At 41.5% G+C, this 17,672-nt stretch overlaps 1 protein-coding gene across 1 annotated transcript in view; it reads right to left on the bottom strand.

The window, feature by feature from the left end:
• Window positions 1-17,201, bottom strand: part of PTN (pleiotrophin) — a 114,522-nt gene extending 97,321 nt beyond the window's left edge. The window contains exon 1 of the mRNA XM_070947182.1: window positions 16,904-17,201. The gene's annotated coding sequence lies outside the window, so the exon portion shown is untranslated. The remainder of the gene's footprint in view (window positions 1-16,903) is intronic.
• Window positions 17,202-17,672: the final 471 nt, after the last annotated feature.

Raw genomic sequence — 17,672 nt, 5'->3', positions numbered from 1 at the left:
AGTTGCAGATCCCTGCTCTAGGGAGTTTATAATTCAGAAAATGATAATGCCTTTATAGATAGAATAGAATTTTTTATTGGCCAAGTGTGATTGGACACACAAGGAATTTGTCTTGGTGCATATGCTCTCAGTGTACATAAAAGAAAAGATACATTCATCAAGAATCATAAAGTATAACACTTAATGATAGTCATAGAATACAAATAAGCAATCAGGAAACAATAAATTGTAAGGATACAAGCAACAAAGTTACAGTCATACAGTCATAGGTGGAAGGAGATGGGTGGTGGGAATGATGAGAAGATTAATAGTAGTGCAGATTTAGTAAATAGTTTGACAGTGTTAAGGGAATTATTTGTTTAGCAGAGTGATGGCATTCAGGAAAAAACTGTTCTTGTGTCTAGTTGTTCTGGTGTGCAGTGCTCTATAGCGTCGTTTTGAGGGTAGGAATTGAAATAGTTTATGTCCAGGATATGAGGGGTCTGTAAATATTTTCACAGCCCTCTTTGACTTGTGCAGTATACAGGTCCTCAATGGAAGGCAGGTTGGTAACAATTGTTTATCTAAACTTAACCCATATTTTTCCTTTTCCTCCAAGAATTGTAGTATTTATGGCCATAGAATTAAATCCTTAACTTTTAATACGTTGTACACTGATGGATCCCAAGAACTCTTTCAGCATACAACAGCATCTGTCTCATGATTATAAAGGAAACACCTCAGAATTTCACTTCAAAGAAGTTTCACAGGCTTGGACCCATCCCAGCTGGTGCCACAATTTTGGGGCCTCTTCAGCAATAATATTGATTGAAATTTAATCACTCAAAGGAATACATTAATTTCTTATCCAGCCCTAACCCCAATGAAATAATTAGCCTATTTGGGAGAGGAGGGGTCCATAAATTCATTCATCAAACTTCATTCAAAGTTTGACAACTGTTGAAGTAAATGCCAAGGCAGAACAAATAAAGCTGCAAAAAAAAAAAAACCACACACATCCAGGACATGTACATATTTATTCATTTTGCAAAAGCACCCTTGCAGATTATAAATGTTGATTACAACAAGCAGCAAAGATGTCTGGCAGCACCAGATAGAAACCAATATCATAACATGGGACAATGATTACATGGTGTACATGACCAGCATACACAGTTCCGGAGAATTTCCATTCTTGTTTGTTTGGTCTGACAAAGAATAGCTCAAAGCCACTGTAGCAGATGCCACAACTACAGCTGTGATTTTCCCAGTTTGCAGCATGATTACAAATGGCAACTATGCATCCCAAGTCTAGCCAATCTCCAGACACAATCCAAAATGGAGACAAGTGAATCTACCACATGGCGGCTTATCTTGTTGTTGTTGTTTTCTGAAATTTTCATGAAACTTTAATAATCTCATTTTCCACTTATCTGAATATTGTGATGTTTCAACAATTGCACAGTCATTTTGTGACACGTACAAGTTTGCCCCTTAGGTTAAATGTGTACAGCAGAGCAAAGTTTGAGAAATGAATGTGTTTAAAGTGATGCCATTTTCTGTGCATTTTTAACGTTAGTTGGATGTAATAATGAAAATCTTTATTCTTAGCTGTGGCAACAATATTGGCATTTTTTAATGCTCTGGTTCAGATTAGGGATTCGCAGACCAGTAAAAATTTCCATTTTATTATAATCATTTGCAGGACAGTTAATCACTTCTTTAAAACTATGTTTTTAAAATATTTATGTCTATTTTCTTTGCAATTTCCCACTAACACATGGGGGAAGAACCTGCAGAAATTGACCATGTATTGTAGAGTGGGAGGAAGTCACAACACCCATAAGGTCATGCAGAAGATGAATATTTTTTCTCAACATAATCTTTCTTTCTTTCTTTCTTTCTTTCTTTCTTTCTTTCTTTCTTTCTTTCTCTTTCTTTCTTTCTTCCTTTCTTCCTTCCTTTCTTCCTTTCTTTCCAAATGTAACCACCCTTCCTTCCCATTCAAATGGATCTGATTAAACAAATGGGATTTTGTGCACTATTTTGGCAAAAGGAATGTTTGCAGTCTATTCAGTGCCAGGAAGGGCCCCTTTTTAACAAAATCTGTAAATCCACTCCAGTAGAAATCCACAGTAAATTTCTTCTCCATCCATAATTCAGGAAAATATTAAAGGTTGCAACTGGTTTTCCTTGTTTGGAAAGTGAAGGGAAAGTTTTAAAATTGAAGTGATGCTTAGAGCATCTACAAAACTAAAGGATTCCACCCTCACCCTCCACTATCAAGGGGTGCCCCAATAAAACCAGGTTTAAAAATAGATGCTAATTCCTCAAATCCATTTATAGGACATCCTGTGGTTTTATCAGTGAGAAGTATTACTGAGTGGCAAAGGTGGGTTTCAGCAGGTTCTGACCAGTTCTGGAGAACCAGTAGTGGAAATTTTGAGTAGTTCGGAGAACCGGCAGTAAAAATTCTGACTGGCCCCTCCCCCATCTATTCTCTGCCTCCCGAGTCCCAGCTGATCGGGAGGAAATGGGGATTTTGCAGTAACCTTCCCCTGGAGTGGGGAGGGAATGGAGATTTTACAGTATCCTTCCCCTGCCACGCCCACCAAGCCATGCCACGCCTACCAAGCCACACCAACCACTGTTGAGTGGAAAGGTTTTGTTTTGTTTTGTTTGCTGTGGGCACTTGGTGATTTTGTGTCAATTCAAAAGTGGTTTTGGATCAGAGGTGGTATTCAGCCGGTTTAGACTTTTTCCCCCAAACCGGTAGCAGAAATCGCGGGTGCTAAAGCAGGAGAACCTGTCCTATATTATTTCAGATAAATGACTGTCTAGTCCAGGAGGTGTCAAACTCACATCGTCACTGCAATATGTCATGTATCACTTTTTTTCTCTTTGCTAAACCAGGTCTGGGTGTGGCCATCATGTGATGCATCTGGCCCATGGGCCGCAAGTTTGACAGCCCTGGTCTAGTGTTTTCTTAAAAAACCTCCAGTGATGGAGTGCCCACGATTTCTGAAGGCACTGCACTGCACCAGTGAAGTTCTGCAGACAGTGCTCAATCTACATCTGCACCAAATGGAGCGCTTGTCCCAAATCTCCCACAATTCCTGAGGAACTGAAGAAGCTTCTTGGATGAGAAGTGAAACACTTTCAAAGGAAAAAAAACAAAACAAAGAAAGCCCAGTTGCCTTTTGAAAAGCACTTTTGGGAATTTACCAGATCCTTTAAGGGTTAGAATTAGGGAAAGCTGAATTGTGACCAGGGGTGAATGTGATCAGAATTTTGTCCATTACTCCTTCTCTTGGTCAAGGGAGAAAGAGATATGCAAAATGCCAAGCTATTTGTATGGCTCTGATTGTTGTTGTTTTTCCTCTATTTGTGCTTGGTGGGGGTGACAGGGGAAGGATATTTCAAAATCCCCATTCCCTCCCCACTCCTGGGGGAAGGATATAACAAAATCTCCATTCCCACCCTACTCTGGGGCCAGCCAGAGGTGGTATTTGCTTGTTCTCTGAACTACTCAAAATTTTTGCTACCTGTTTTCCAGAACCTGTTAGAACCTGCTGGATTTCACCCCTGACTTCCACCCATTACCAATATCCAGATTTTCCTTTTCCCTTTTCTTTTTTCACAACCAGATTACATGTGCTAAAAATATAGAGAAAAGTGATGGCAGGAGTTACAAGCAGTCCTCATTTAGTGACCATTTGCAGTTGCAACAGTGAAAAAAAAGTAACTCTGTGGCCATTCCTTCCTTGCATTGATGATCTTTGCAGGTCAGTAAAGCAAAGGAAAACTAAAGTAAGGTCATAAGCACAATTGTGGTCTCATGTAGCAACACTTAGCAACCACTTTACTTAACAGCCAAGTTGCCATTCCCAATTGTGGTTGCTAAATGAGAAGTTACTCATATTGCATTTTATTTGTAATGAAAGTGAAGGATATTTTTGTTGGGCCAGTAATAGCAGACCAAACGACATATTTTGCAGGCATTCATTGGTCACTTGAGAGAGCAGCAATTAGCTCAACTGGGTTCTCCATATGTTTTCAGCATTCCAAGGTCAACAGGAAGGAGGTTTCAGCTTCAGATTAAAATGAGGCAGGAGAGCTAGCAATAGCAATAGCATTTAGACCTATATATCCCTGCATAGGGATGTGTCATGCACAGACCACTCCCAACCTAGCTCCTCAAAGGCAAAAAATGTCACGATATATCACGATACGTCACTTGACACGATCGAGTTTGATACCCCTGTTCTAAGCATTTTACAAAGTCAGCATATTATCCCCAAAAATCTATGTCCTCATTTTACCAACTTTGGAAGGATGGAAGGCTGAGTCAACCTTGCATCGGTCAGGATTGAACTGCAGGCAGTTGGCAGAGTTAGCCTGCAATACTGCATTCTCACCACTGTTCCACCACGGCTCTGGTGATGCCGTGTCAAAAGGCTCTTTGTCTTATTTCAGACAATTCTAGGCATAATTGCCTAGAATTGGATTCAGTCCCTACTGAGGAGAAAGGAATCCCCACTGAACTTAGTAGACTTTCTCTCTCGACAGACACATAGAAGGAATGTGTAGTAGGCTATAGCCTAAACCAGGGGTGTCAAACTCAAGGCCCATAGGTCAGATCCAGCCCACAGGGAGCTTAGATCTGGCCCATACGGCTGCCCTGGAAACAGCAAAGGACCGGCCCGTGGTGCCTCTGCCAGTGAAAACAGAGTTTGGGAGGGCCATGCACAGCTCTCAGAGGCTCCGTTTTCGGCTGCGATGGCCTCCTGCATCCCTCTAGCAGCAAAAATGGAGCTCAGGGGGACCACACCAGGAGTGGGTTCTAAATTTTTTTACTATCGGTTCTGTGGGCGTGGTTTATTTTGTGGGCATGGCTTAATGGTCATGTGACAATTCTTTAGGATTTAGCAGAGGTACTGGTCTACCAGGCTTTTAACTGCTTGCAGAGCTCTACCGGTCTACTCATTTGTTTTTGGAGGCATCAGTCTACCCATTTGTTTTTGGAGGCACCAGTCTACTCATTCATTTTTGGAGGCACCGGTCTACCACCACACTGCCTTTTAACACTGATCAGCTGTAGGGCGGCCCTTTGAAGCCCCGCGGCAAGAGTTTAAACAGTTTTTTTCCTTCTAGCCGATCAGCTGGGACTCGGGAGGCAGCAATAGATTGGGGGTGGGGCCAAATAAAAGGTAAGAATAACGCAGGGGGGCGGAGGTGGGTGGGATGGCCCAGCTCCCGAAGAAAAAGAACCGGTTCGGTGATGTCATATTGTCACCGCTACCAGCTTGGCCGAACAGGGCCGAACTGGGAAGAATCCACCACTGGACCACATGTGTCCCCCCCAAGCTCCATTTTTTCTGGCAGAGGGCTGCAGGAGGGCTGCGGCCAAAAACAGAGCCTGGGCAGGTTGAGTGATGTTGAGCTGGCCATGCCTACCCTTGCCACACACACCCTGGCCACACACACACACCCTGGCCCCCCAAGGTCAAACACAACCCTGATGCAGCCCTCAATGAAATTGAGTTTGACACCCCTGGTCTAAGCTAAAATGGTACTTCAGAGCCATCGGGGAATTCCTGCTGACAACACCTATCTGCAACAGAGGACAGCCAAGGGATCCCAGTTCAATGCCCTTGGCCTTTGAATGTAAGGCATTAATCCTAATATAGTATATACACATTGTCCTTAATTTATGGTCACCATTAATCCAGGAATTATGGTTATAAATCATGGTGGTTTTTATGCAGGCCACCACATGACTGCACCCAATGTTATGACCCCTTTTGTGGCCATCATTAAGCTAACTCTGCGATTGTTAAACAAACCTCTTTTCCCCAATGGGAAAATGTTGTTTGCTGGAAACTAGAAATAAACACAGGGAAATAGCAAAATAAAAACAGTGAAAATGACAGTTACATGACTGTGGGATGCTGCAAATAATAGAAGCTGGTTGACAAGTGCCCAAAATTAAATAATAGCAGTAACAGAGTTGGAAGGGACCTTGAAGGTCATCTAGTCCAACCCCCTGCTCACGCAGGAGACCTATACTAGAGATTCGAACCACCGAACTGCAGACCTTTTTGATTGACAAGCTCAGTGTTTTCGCCACTGAACCACCTAGCCAGAATTGATCATGTGACCACAGGGGAGTACAAGTGTTGGAAGTTCAGAAATGGGTAGCGAATAATTCTGGGGAGGTCCATCAACCCTCAGCAACTTTAAGACGTGTGGACTCCCAACTCCCAGAATTACCCAGTCACCCTTTTGAGAGTCAGAGTCCACACATCTAAAATTCACTAAAGTTAAAACAAAAACATAAACACTGCCACAGAAGCTTTGATGACTACATTGTATAACATACAAGGACAATCAAGGATCATTTACTCTCAAAGCAGTTGTTTTAATGCTGCACTTCAACTGCTTTTGAATTTTTATTTTAAGCTGTTATCCATTTATCTCATGCCCTTTTAATTCAATTAATTTAACTCGGTCCTTTTCTGCATACTGAACCGAAGAGTCCCCCAAAATGCTAATGATAAAGGAGCGTGTGAAAGTATTGAATACATATGTGGCCTACTAATGATCCTCCAGATGTAAAATGAACACTTTCTAAAATATTTTTAAAAATACAGGAAACATTCACCAACGGAACAGGGGATAAAACAGTGGAAATATGCCCTGCTTAAATAGGAGGGTGACTAGGAGAAAGCCGGAAAGGTGAATGACTGTGAGGATGCTTTTAAATCCTCTGTTCCCTGTGAGCAAGGACGATAAGATCAAAGGCAATTACACAAAAGATCTGGGTCAAGCAAAGCGAGGCTGGGAAGTCCCAAGAGAAAGTATGTGACCTGATTTTATATTCAGCTACACACTGACTGCTGTGTACTTTTCTTGAAAGGTAAGAAAGAGGCTTAAACTGAATCTCATCCAAGAAACTTATTTTGACAGCTGAATATACATTTCTTAGAATACATTTTTCTGGAAAAAAAATAGGTTTTTTTTTTCCACTGCCCTCTAAAAAAAGAAAGTCTACTTTGTAGAATTTTCTTACCGTATTACTGTATTACTTAAACCCTCCCCTTTCTCTCTCTCTGTCTCTCTCTTTCTCTCTCTCTCTTTTTCTCTATATCTTTCTCTCTATCTCTCTCTATCTCTCTTTCTCTCTTTCTCAGTATCTCTCTCTCTCTCTTTCTCAGTATCTTTCTCTCTCTCTCTTTTTCTCTGTATCTCTCTCTCTCTTTCTCTGTATCTTTCTCTCTCTCGCTCTGTCTTTCTTTCTTTCTCTTTCTCTCATTCTCTTTCTCTGTTTCTTTCTCTGTTTCTTTCTCTCTCTCTCCCTCTGTCTCTCTGTCTCTGTCTCTCTTTCTCTCTCTTTTTTTCTCTGTCTCTCTCTCTCTCTTTCTCAGTATCTTTCTCTCTCTCTCTTTTTCTCTGTATCTCTCTCTCTCTTTCTCTGTATCTTTCTCTCGCTCTGTCTTTCTTTCTTTCTCTTTCTCTCATTCTCTTTCTCTGTATCTTTCTCTTTTTCTTTCTCTCTCTCTCCCTCTGTCTCTCTGTCTCTGTCTCTCTTTCTCTGTCTCTCATTCTCTATCTCTGTCTCTCTTTCTCTTTCTCTCTCTCTCTCTTTCGCTCTCTCTCTTTCTCTCTCTCTCTCACACACACACTGACATACACAAAAGTTTCAGAAAGGGCTGATTTCCAGACATTATGAAGAAAGCAAAATCAAAACAAAAGCTGGGATGCCAAGCAGTTCTTGCTACAGTCACTTGCAATGAAACAAAATCTATGCTAGGCTGAATACTGTGGCAATTATACAAGAAGTCAGAGAACTTCTTTTCTTTTTCTCTTTGAGAGTGAAATTTGGAAATTTGGTGACATTATTGCCACAGTTTCACTGCGCAATTTTGCAGAGGACAATTGTATACAGCCTTTTGTAACATTAACAAATGATACACAGTACTCGCAAGTTGCATTAGATTCCACCTTGGCTAATCACCTGCCTATAAATAAAACAACAACAACTAGACAACCTTGGCTGATCTATTGCTAATCTCAAAAGAAGCTAAGTGGAGTCGGATGGAGTTAAGACTCGTATGGGATAACATTCAAGGAAAGGATAATATTTGAGAGTCACCTTATCGGGGAGGTGAGCAGCATATAAATTTAATAAATAAAAATGAATGAATGAATGAATGAGCTTTAAACTAGACTGGGAAATCAAAACAACATTCCAGAGTAAACGCTTAATGTGTTGCCAAGAAAAATGACATTGTTGTCTCTATGAAAACACCAGTTGCTGAGCTCATTTCCACCTTATAGATAACATGAGCAAAAATCTGACATCACTGGAAAGAAATTTACCTTTTTTTTTTCTTACAACATGTTTAAACTCTAGATCAAAATGATTAAATTGCAAATCAGTAGAATAGCAAAACAAGAATGCATCTCAAATTATTAAGAATGATAACAATGATTGTGACCATATAGCCTCCTATGTATCAAATCACTTAAAATAGAACAGAGATCTCAGATGTTTTCTTTAACAAGAACGGAAAAGTATGTCATGAATAATGCTAATTTATAGGGTACCTGCTATTGCCATTGGTGGAAAAAAAATTGATGCTGTGGAGCATTCACTCATGACCTCGTGACAGCCTTGTATATTCTGAAATTGTGCATTTGTGGGCTATCAGTGCAAATCCTGCCTTCCCCCACAGTGCTCCATCTCAACAGGTCAAATATTTGTGAATAGTTATAATATTTGCAATTATGATTTACAGTCCAGTCCAAACAGATTACAATTTCATTAGTCAAACTCATCTCTCATAACTCAAATAAATTCATGAAATCCAACTACTTTTGAGACACCATCTTCCTTGAGCTTTCAGCAGAATTTGTATGTCTGGTATTCCTCGTTTTTACATTTGTTCACGCCACACAAACGTGAATGTTGATATCTTTCTGAGCCAAGATTCAGAAAACACTACACAGGAAGTGTAAAATAGTGTGGATAACACAGAATAAATCTGTGGCCAGATCCATAAGGAATTCAGCACCTCCTATCATAATTCTGCATCTTTTAGCACTGTTGGCAAAGATGATGGTTCTTAATGCATGGAAAATTTATTTAATTCATACACTCAATATTAATAACCCATGGCTGATTTGCTAAGGAACAGAAATAATATTTGTGAAGGAATATGTGGTTCGGAAAACCCGTAATAAAAACATAGGGTGTTTTCAATGAATATATCAAAAGTACACTTCTTACTTACGATATTCTTACCCCTATACATAAAAATCCCCCCCCCTTTTTTTTTACAAATGCTATGAAGCAAATGATATATAAACAATTACTTAACTACTTGATAGCTGGGTTTATAGAAGGAAGGGAAAAAAGAATTCTACTGGGATATTTCAAGGTTAACATTCTTAGCAGATGGGAGATTTTGATGCTAATCACTTGTCCTGCTGATTGGAGTATTTCTTAGCTCTGCCATTGTTTCTGGACTCTGCGCCTTTGAAACACAACTGATTGGCTTACTTTTGCCCTTCTTTCTCTTCTCTGTCCACACAACGATGCAGGCAGAAACTCAATACTTCCTTTCCGTTTCACCCAGCTTCCTTAAACTTTTGTAATATTTATCCATATTGATTTGTCATAATTTCCAAGTAATGCTATTAGCCAATAACTAAATGGAGTACTCTGCTGTTTCATCAAATCCACACTCAGCTGAGATCATGGAACCTGATGATCCATTATCCTATTAGCCTTCAGAAGTAATCTCCTGGGTGAGATCCGCTGCCTACTTTTCACTCCTTCTATGACTGGCAAAGAAAAGAAAACTGTGTAGAACCAGCTAGAAATGAAAGCAGGAACAAAAGGCATTTTCTCACAGACATTTGAACTATAAAAATATACATTACATGCAGTGGTGGGTTCCTCCCGGTTCCGCCCGTTCCGCTGAGCCAGTAGCGGTGATGATATGACGTCACCGAACCGGTTCTGCCCCCCCCGCCCCCCGCGTTATTCTTACCTTTTATTTGGCACTACCCCCAATCTATTGCTGCCTCCTGAGTCCCAGCTGATACCTAGAGGGAAAACAACTGTTTAAACTCTTGCCACGGAGCTTCAAAGGGCCGCCCTAAAGCTGATCAGTGTTAAAAGAAAACAAATGAGTAGACCAGTGCCTCCAAAAATAAATGGGTAGACCAGTGCCTGCAAAAATACATGAGTAGATCAGTGCCTGCAAAAATAAATGGGTAGACCAGTGCCTGCAAAAATAAATGGGTAGATCGGTACAGCTCTGCAAGCAGTTAAAAGCCTGGTAGACCAGTACCTCTGCTAAATCCTAAAGAATTGTCACATAACCATCAAGCCATGCCCATAAAATAAGCCATGCCCACAGAACCGGTAGTAAAAAAAATTAGAACCCACTCCTGACTACATGCCTATGTTGGGGAGGGAAAGGCATAACATGTGCATATTCGTGAGAATACTGATGCCATTTTTCTTTTATAAAATATATATGTAAATCTAGGTGGAGACATTTTTATTGAATAACAGAGTTGAAAGGGACCTTGGAGGTCTTCTAGTCCAGCCCCCTGCTCAGGCAGGAAGCCCTATACCATTAGAGATAAATGGTTGTCCAATCTCTTCTTTAAAACTTCCAGTGTTGGAGCTTTCACAACTTCTGAAGGCAAGTTGTTCCACTGATTAATTGTCCTAACTGTCAGGAAATTTCTCCTAAGTTCTAAGTCGCTTCTTCTTGCTCACTTTGAAGGGAAGAATTCTACTCTAACAGATAGGGGTGGTTCTACTTACCTTTACTACTGGTTCGCAACAGGATCGTGTGTGCGAAGCAAGCATGCATGCCTTGCTTCTGCGCATGGGCAGAAGCTTCTGCGCATGCGCAGATCGCCAATGATGACATCCGGGGTGGTGGGCGGGGCCTCCCACCCCACCAGTTTTACTATCAGTTTTTGCAAACTGGTCCGAACCGGGGGCAGCCCACCACTGTAGTAGATGTATGTCCACATTTTAAATAGTGTGTGCGTGTATGTGTGTTTGTTGAACATTTGTGGAGCTGGAGGGTGAGATGCATGATCTCAAGGTCATTCCAGGAAGTGCTGCAAAGCAAGAATAACCTGTACAAATAGTTACCCATCACCCAATTGTCTATCTGACGTCTACCGTGCTTTAAATCGTAAATTCTGATTTGAGGATAGAGGAAATATGAAAAAGAAAGAAAACTCCCAAATGTTCCAACCATTTCATTCATTTTCAAAAGTATAGGTAGATCTTGACTTATGACCCCAATTGAGACCAGAATAAGTGTGAGTACAGCTCATAAAGCTTTTTTTCCAAAGTCATCGTAACTTTGAACCATTGTATGTCGAGGATTACCTATAAGTCAGATATGTCTTGGGTAAATGGTAAATGCTAGTTAGATTTTGATCTTCCCACTATTCAGAACATGGATTTGATGGGAATGAAAAAAAAAACATTCTTAAAAATATTTCCATTGTGATGACTTGAATTTTTGTTATATTTCACCCTGCAAAACTATTTATTAGACCATAGATGTTGTCCTAATCTGTTATCTGATATTCTCAACTGAAACAAAGCCTCAGGACTTCTGACTTTATCCCCATTACTGTGGTCTTCCTAGTTTACATGTCCGAATACATCTTTTTATTTATTTGTCCAATTTAAAGACTGACCGTCTCAGTCGCAGAACAGCTGTGGGCAGCGAACAGTTTAAAACATCAAAACCATGTTAAAATCTATACCTATATTTACTATATCTCAGAAAAAGGAGGCCGATAAAATGGGGATGGAATCGGGGTGGGCTTCAAAAATTTTAGCAAGGGGTTCTCTGCCCAGTTGCTGGGTGGGCATGGCCTAGTCGGCCTCCTGCACCACGGTAGGGGAGGGGCATTTTTGCCTTTCCTGGGCTCCAGAGGCTTTTTTCGAGCCTCCAGGAGGGTGAAAACAGCCTTCCCAGGCTTTGGAGGCCCTCTTGAGGCCTTCCCGAACTTTTCACCCTCCCCAAGCCTCCACATGTGACCTGTACTTACCTGCATCCAAAACGGGCTGAGTGGAGACTCCTGGGAGGGATGGGGCAGGGTGGGTGGGGCGAGCCAAGAGTGGGATTTAGGGGTTCTCCGAACTGCACAGAATCTTAGCTAGAGGTTCTTCCAAACCCCTGAGAACCCCCAGTAGCCCACCCCTGGTTGCAATAAGTTAAAAGAAAAAAGCAGGGAAAGGTTATCAGCCCCAAGGTTGCATGCTCCTCTGGGAGCCCCAGGCAAGTCAGTAGAGCGAGATCTTCAAATTCTTCTGAAAGGCCAGGAAAGCGAGGACCCTCACTCTGGAGAAAGGATTTTCCAAACAGCAGGAGCAATGGCAGAGAACTCTATCTTCCTGCATTCCACCAGTTAAAATTATTTAACTGGCAGGGTCCACAATATGCCCTTTCTGCCTGATTGGGTCAATTCCACAATTCCACAGCTTACCTGGAACCCATGCCATGTAAGGCTTTAAAGGCAATAATCAAGATCTTGAATTGGCCCACAAGCAGACCTTCCTACCCAATGCACCTTGTAAGCAGAAGTTTTACATGCACAAACTTTATGGTGCCCAAAATTGTTCATACAGCCACCTTCTGTACCAGCTGAAGCTTCCAGATTTTAGAGACTGCCCATTTCGGTCTCAGAGCAGCTATGGGTACAGTTGGCTAGCTCCCCTGTAAAGCATGTTGCAATAGTTCAAGCAGTAGATGAACTGCATGTGAGTGACTAAGAGAAGAACTAAACAGGAAGGGCTATACTAACACACAACACAGTTGACCAAAGACCCTCCTATCATCTGAAGACCATCTGATCTTCAAGCAGGAGTTGTGAGTCCAGAAGGACCTCCAGATGAGTCATCAGTTCCATCTGGAACAGTGCGACCCCATCAAAGTTGATAAAATCCAGGTACAGATGAGCCCCCTGCCCTCATTCACAGCCATTCTGTCTTACCCAGAATCAGCTGAAGCCAGTTGCTGTTCCAAACTCCCAAAGCCTCCTGACACCATGAAAGAACATTCAAAGTATCACTTAGTTAACCCAGGACATAGTGTATAACTGTGTATCATCAACATACTGATGATACCTCAACCAATGGTGACAGATGATCTCACCCAGTGGTTTCATGTGGATGTTAAAAAAGAATGGGGCAAGCATTGAGTTCTGTGGGACCCAGGGGTGGGATTCAGCTGGTTTGGGCAAATCAGATGTTAATTTTAATATGGCTTGCCGAACTGGTAGTTGCAAGGACTGGCTGACCCCATTCACCCTGTCCTGTCCCACCCGGGAGCCTCCTCATGGCCCGTTTTGAATGCCAGGTAAGTACAGGGCCCACACTGAGGCTCTGGGAGGGAAAAAAATGGACCTACTGGAAGTACCAGAAGTCTGGAAATGAGCCCATTTCTGGCATCTGGAGTGCCTCAGGAGGCCAGGGGAGGCCGTTTTCGCCCTCCCAGAGGCTCGAGAAAAGCCTCCAGAGCCTGGGGAGGGTGAAAAATGGGCCTATCAGAAATATTGGAAATCCAGAAACGAGCCCATTTCCAGCCTCCGGAGAGGCTCTAGAGCCTGGGGAAGATCATTTTCGCCCTCCCGGAGGCTCAAGGAAAGCCTCTAGAGCCTGGGGAGGGCAAAAAGGCCCACCCTGCCATGGTGCAGGAAGCCAACTAGGCCACACCCCATGTCCATGCCCACCCAGCAACCGGGCAAAGAACCGGTTGCTAAAATTTTTCAATCCCATCCCTGGAGGGACCCAAAGAGGTTGTGGCTGGACTTCTTGCTCCTATCAACACCGATTGGAATCAGCCTCAGAGAAAGGCAATGAACCAACATAAAACTGTGACTCCCACTCTCAGCTCCCTAAATCGGGCCAAAAGGATTCCATGGTAAAAAAAAAAAAAAAAAAAAAAAGTTGCTGAGAGGTCAAGAAAAGCAAGGATGGGTCATCCCACTCTTACTTCAGATCATCTGAAAGTGGGTTGATCAATGTTGTTTCTGTTCCATATCCAGCCTGACTGAATCCCCCCTCAATCTAAATAAAAACAATGAACTTTTGGTACATAAACTTTTAAACACTTTCACTGCATTGTAAAACACCATGCCAGATAATGGCTCTGCCTTTATTATTAAACATATTTCACTTTTGGATGAAAAGGGAGAAAAGCAAATGTCTATTTGAGGCTATCCTAGCACAGGAGAAAGGAGTGTTTTCTCTCCAAATGAAACAGTGATTTACATCTTTTTATAACAATAAACTTTAAATCTCTGGCCAGCTGACAAACCATGTTTATTCCCTGGAACTTTGATTAAAATGTAATTAAAAGCAAAGAGATGAAATCTCTGGATTTTAGTACTACATCCCGTGAGACTCATAGAAGCATGCAAATGAGAAGGTACAATTTTTGTCACATGTTATTTTATTGTTTATGAACTGAGCTCAAAAAGGCAGGATAAGATAAATCAGGGAAAAGGAAGTAAAGATATGCCCCCTGGTCCTGTTCTCAATGTTTCACCGGCCTTGCAGTGATGAGCGTTCAGCCCAGGGGTGCTATTCAACAGGTTTTGACAGGTTCTGGAGAACCGATAGCGGAAATTTTGAGTAGTTCGGAGAACCGGCAAAACCACCTCTGGCTGTCCCCAGAGTGGGGTGGGAATGGAGATTTTGCAATATCCTTCCCCTGCCACACCCACCAAGCCACGCCCATCAAGCTACACCATGCCTACCAAGCCACGCCCACAGAACCAGTAGTTAAAAAAAATTGAATTCCACCACTGCTTCAGCCATACTTACAGGGGGCCATATCTTGTAAAAGGATATTAAATGCAGACACATGGAGGTGCATCTTTAAGTAAAATAATGAAGAGATACCAATGCCATACATTTATAAAATAGGTCAACTCTAATAGTGATTGAAAGTCAGATCAGGTTCTTAATTTATATTTTTTTCATGAATTTGCTGTTCAAGGAAGGAAGGAAGGAAACTAACTGTATAATTCTAAAGAGGTTGTAGGCTAGGAATGAAGAATGATAAAAAAACTGTCCCACAAATACAATTTTAAATGGATTCCAAACTGATCTGAAGTTTGGTGCAGACCATTTGTATCTAGGACACCTGGACCTCCAGCCAGGATGTTGAATCCACATCTGTTATTCAACCCACAGGTCTCTGATCCTTGGGAGCAATAATTCATTTTAGCGATCATCAATTCGATGAAATTAATTTTTAATTTTAACACAGGTTTTATATTTAAGCATTCAACTAATTGTCCAGCCTTCATTAGTCATCATTTTTGACATCAACCTTCTCAACAAACATGAGATAGTTCCATCACACAAATTGGAACTGACAAATTGGAATCCATGGAACTCAACTTTGCCTCTGAGGCAAGCAATGGAAACTGAGTGGCTGTGTTGTACTACTGTGGCCCAATCTTTCTCTTTTCATCCTATTTCTGTATTGAAATTATGGAATTGAAACAAAAAGTCCATTTCCTAAAACAGGGAAAAGAAAAGGATGTCCAGAGATAGAGTGACATATAGTTTCCTACTGCCTTCTTAACAATTAAAGATTGAACTTTAAAGACTTTTCCATATCACAAAATCCCAGGATGTTGTCTGAAGGCACATGATGCAGCAACCCTATTGAAACTCTGTAGAGTCTGCAATTATTCCTCTATACTATTTGCAGTTCCATAGCAAATGGCAAGCATATATACACATATATTATTTATTTAACAAATTTATGTGGTCACCCACCTCGCTGAACATTACTATGGACAGCATACAATCAACAATATCACAGCTGTTAAAAAGTTAAACAAAAACAAAAGCAAGTTTGTGGGAAGAGGAACATTAATCTAAACAAAATATAAAGCATCATGCAAGCTACTTTAAGTCCTTCCAAGTAAACTTGGTACCTTTGTTTAAAAAACTTTTTAGGAAGTATAATTTCTGTTACATTAAATTGTTGGTCACTATCACATAAGTAAAAGGATGACGCCAAATAAACGTTCTTGAAAAAAAAATATCTAGATTTAATTAAATTCACAAAAATAGAGTCAAAGAAGCAAAACATTTGCAGACTTTTCATGTTAGAAAAACTCATTTTGGCCCTAGTAATCTGCAGCCTTGTCCCTGTCATCTTATAAATGTCAGCATATCCAGTGAAGCTGAAGCAAAGGTGACTAATACTAGCTGGTACTTGGGGGGGGGGGGGAAGCATGCAAAGCTCTCTTTAGTGCTGACACAAGGACATTCACTCTTGAAAGAAGGGATGGTTAAAATCAGGCTCTTCCATAGGATCCCCAACTCCCCCTTTCCCTTCTCAGTGGGATTCAAGAGACAATCCTGAGGGGATTTGGATCCTCTTTTCTACTTTTAAATTGTCTCTTGAATCCTTTCAGAAGGAGATAAACAATGATGCAACTCCATATATTTTACTCCTTATGATTCCCTCAGTAAGGACAATAGAAAGAAGGGGTCACCAGGAAGATCCCTCCTGAGTTGATAAATGCCGTTCATATTATTTGAAATAAAGCACTCAGCACTTTGAAATTAAGCAGGGGATAGTGGACCCATCCTCACAAAAAAAGAAGAAGACATGTCATCCTTGTTCCCCTCACAAAAACACATATTCTGAAGTCCCTCAGGTCTTATCTGCTTCATCAACTTTCTTCAGCCTTGGAAACAGATGAACGGAGATACAACCTTAGGAGTACTTAGCTTCCTTTGACTCATTGCCTTTCCCCCCAAGTTGCATTTTTATGTGAAATTATGTGTGGGTGGCTGGTTTACTGTACAGTCAGAAACAAGTTAAGCAAAAAAAAAACTTACTTTGAGTTGCAAAATCTCCTGCCTCTGTTAAACGGTCTTCAGATCAAGGGATGAGTTGTCAGAGCTGGCTTCACCTTTGCTCAGGAAAAGCAAGGGGGTCTTCTGGATTTCCTCTCCCCTCTCTAAAAACTATAGACACCTCTGCACTCCCTGCGTTTCCTACCCGTTCCTCTGTCCCACTTCCTCGCAGTTCACTTTCTTCTCTTTGAATGTTCTCACCACGACTGTGCTACTCAAGGCAGAGAAACTGATCTTTCCTTTGACTATGGATAAAGCAGGCTGTGAATGAGCAAGTGTAGTGTGTGTGAGAGAAAGAGAGGGAGGGAGGAAGGGAGGGAGGGAAGGAGGAAAGAAAGGGAGGGGAAAGCACAATTCACTCACGGGTACTGATTGAGAAGCTCATTAAAAGCAGGTCACTCAAGGGTTAGACTCTCCCATCACAACCTGACAAAAAACCGAGAAGAGAGAAATGACAAAAACTTTCCTAGTCAGGAGTATCATCCTTTTTTGGGGGGTTAAGTTGGTTTTCCTAGAGTTTAAGGCAAGGAAATGTAAGAGTTAACACCTCAGGGTTTAAAAACTTCAGAGGCTGTAAGCAGCATCCAATCAATTTCTAAGCTTTTCTCCACCAGGGAATCTCAGCCCAAGCTCAGGAGATGAAACAGGGCGGGGAGGGAGCTTACTCCATCTTCTTTAAACAGCTTCGTTAAGATATTTTTGCCTATTGTGCCTAAGCAAATGGTCAACTCATGTGATCATTGTAACAGTG

This window comes from Pituophis catenifer, unplaced genomic scaffold, assembly GCF_029215685.1.
Source record: "Pituophis catenifer annectens isolate HBS135680 unplaced genomic scaffold, rPitCat1.0.hap2 SCAF_7, whole genome shotgun sequence".
NCBI classification, from domain to species: Eukaryota; Metazoa; Chordata; class Lepidosauria; order Squamata; family Colubridae; genus Pituophis; species Pituophis catenifer.
Note: the sequence above shows the minus strand (reverse complement) of the source record. Positions and strands in the feature narration are given on the sequence as shown.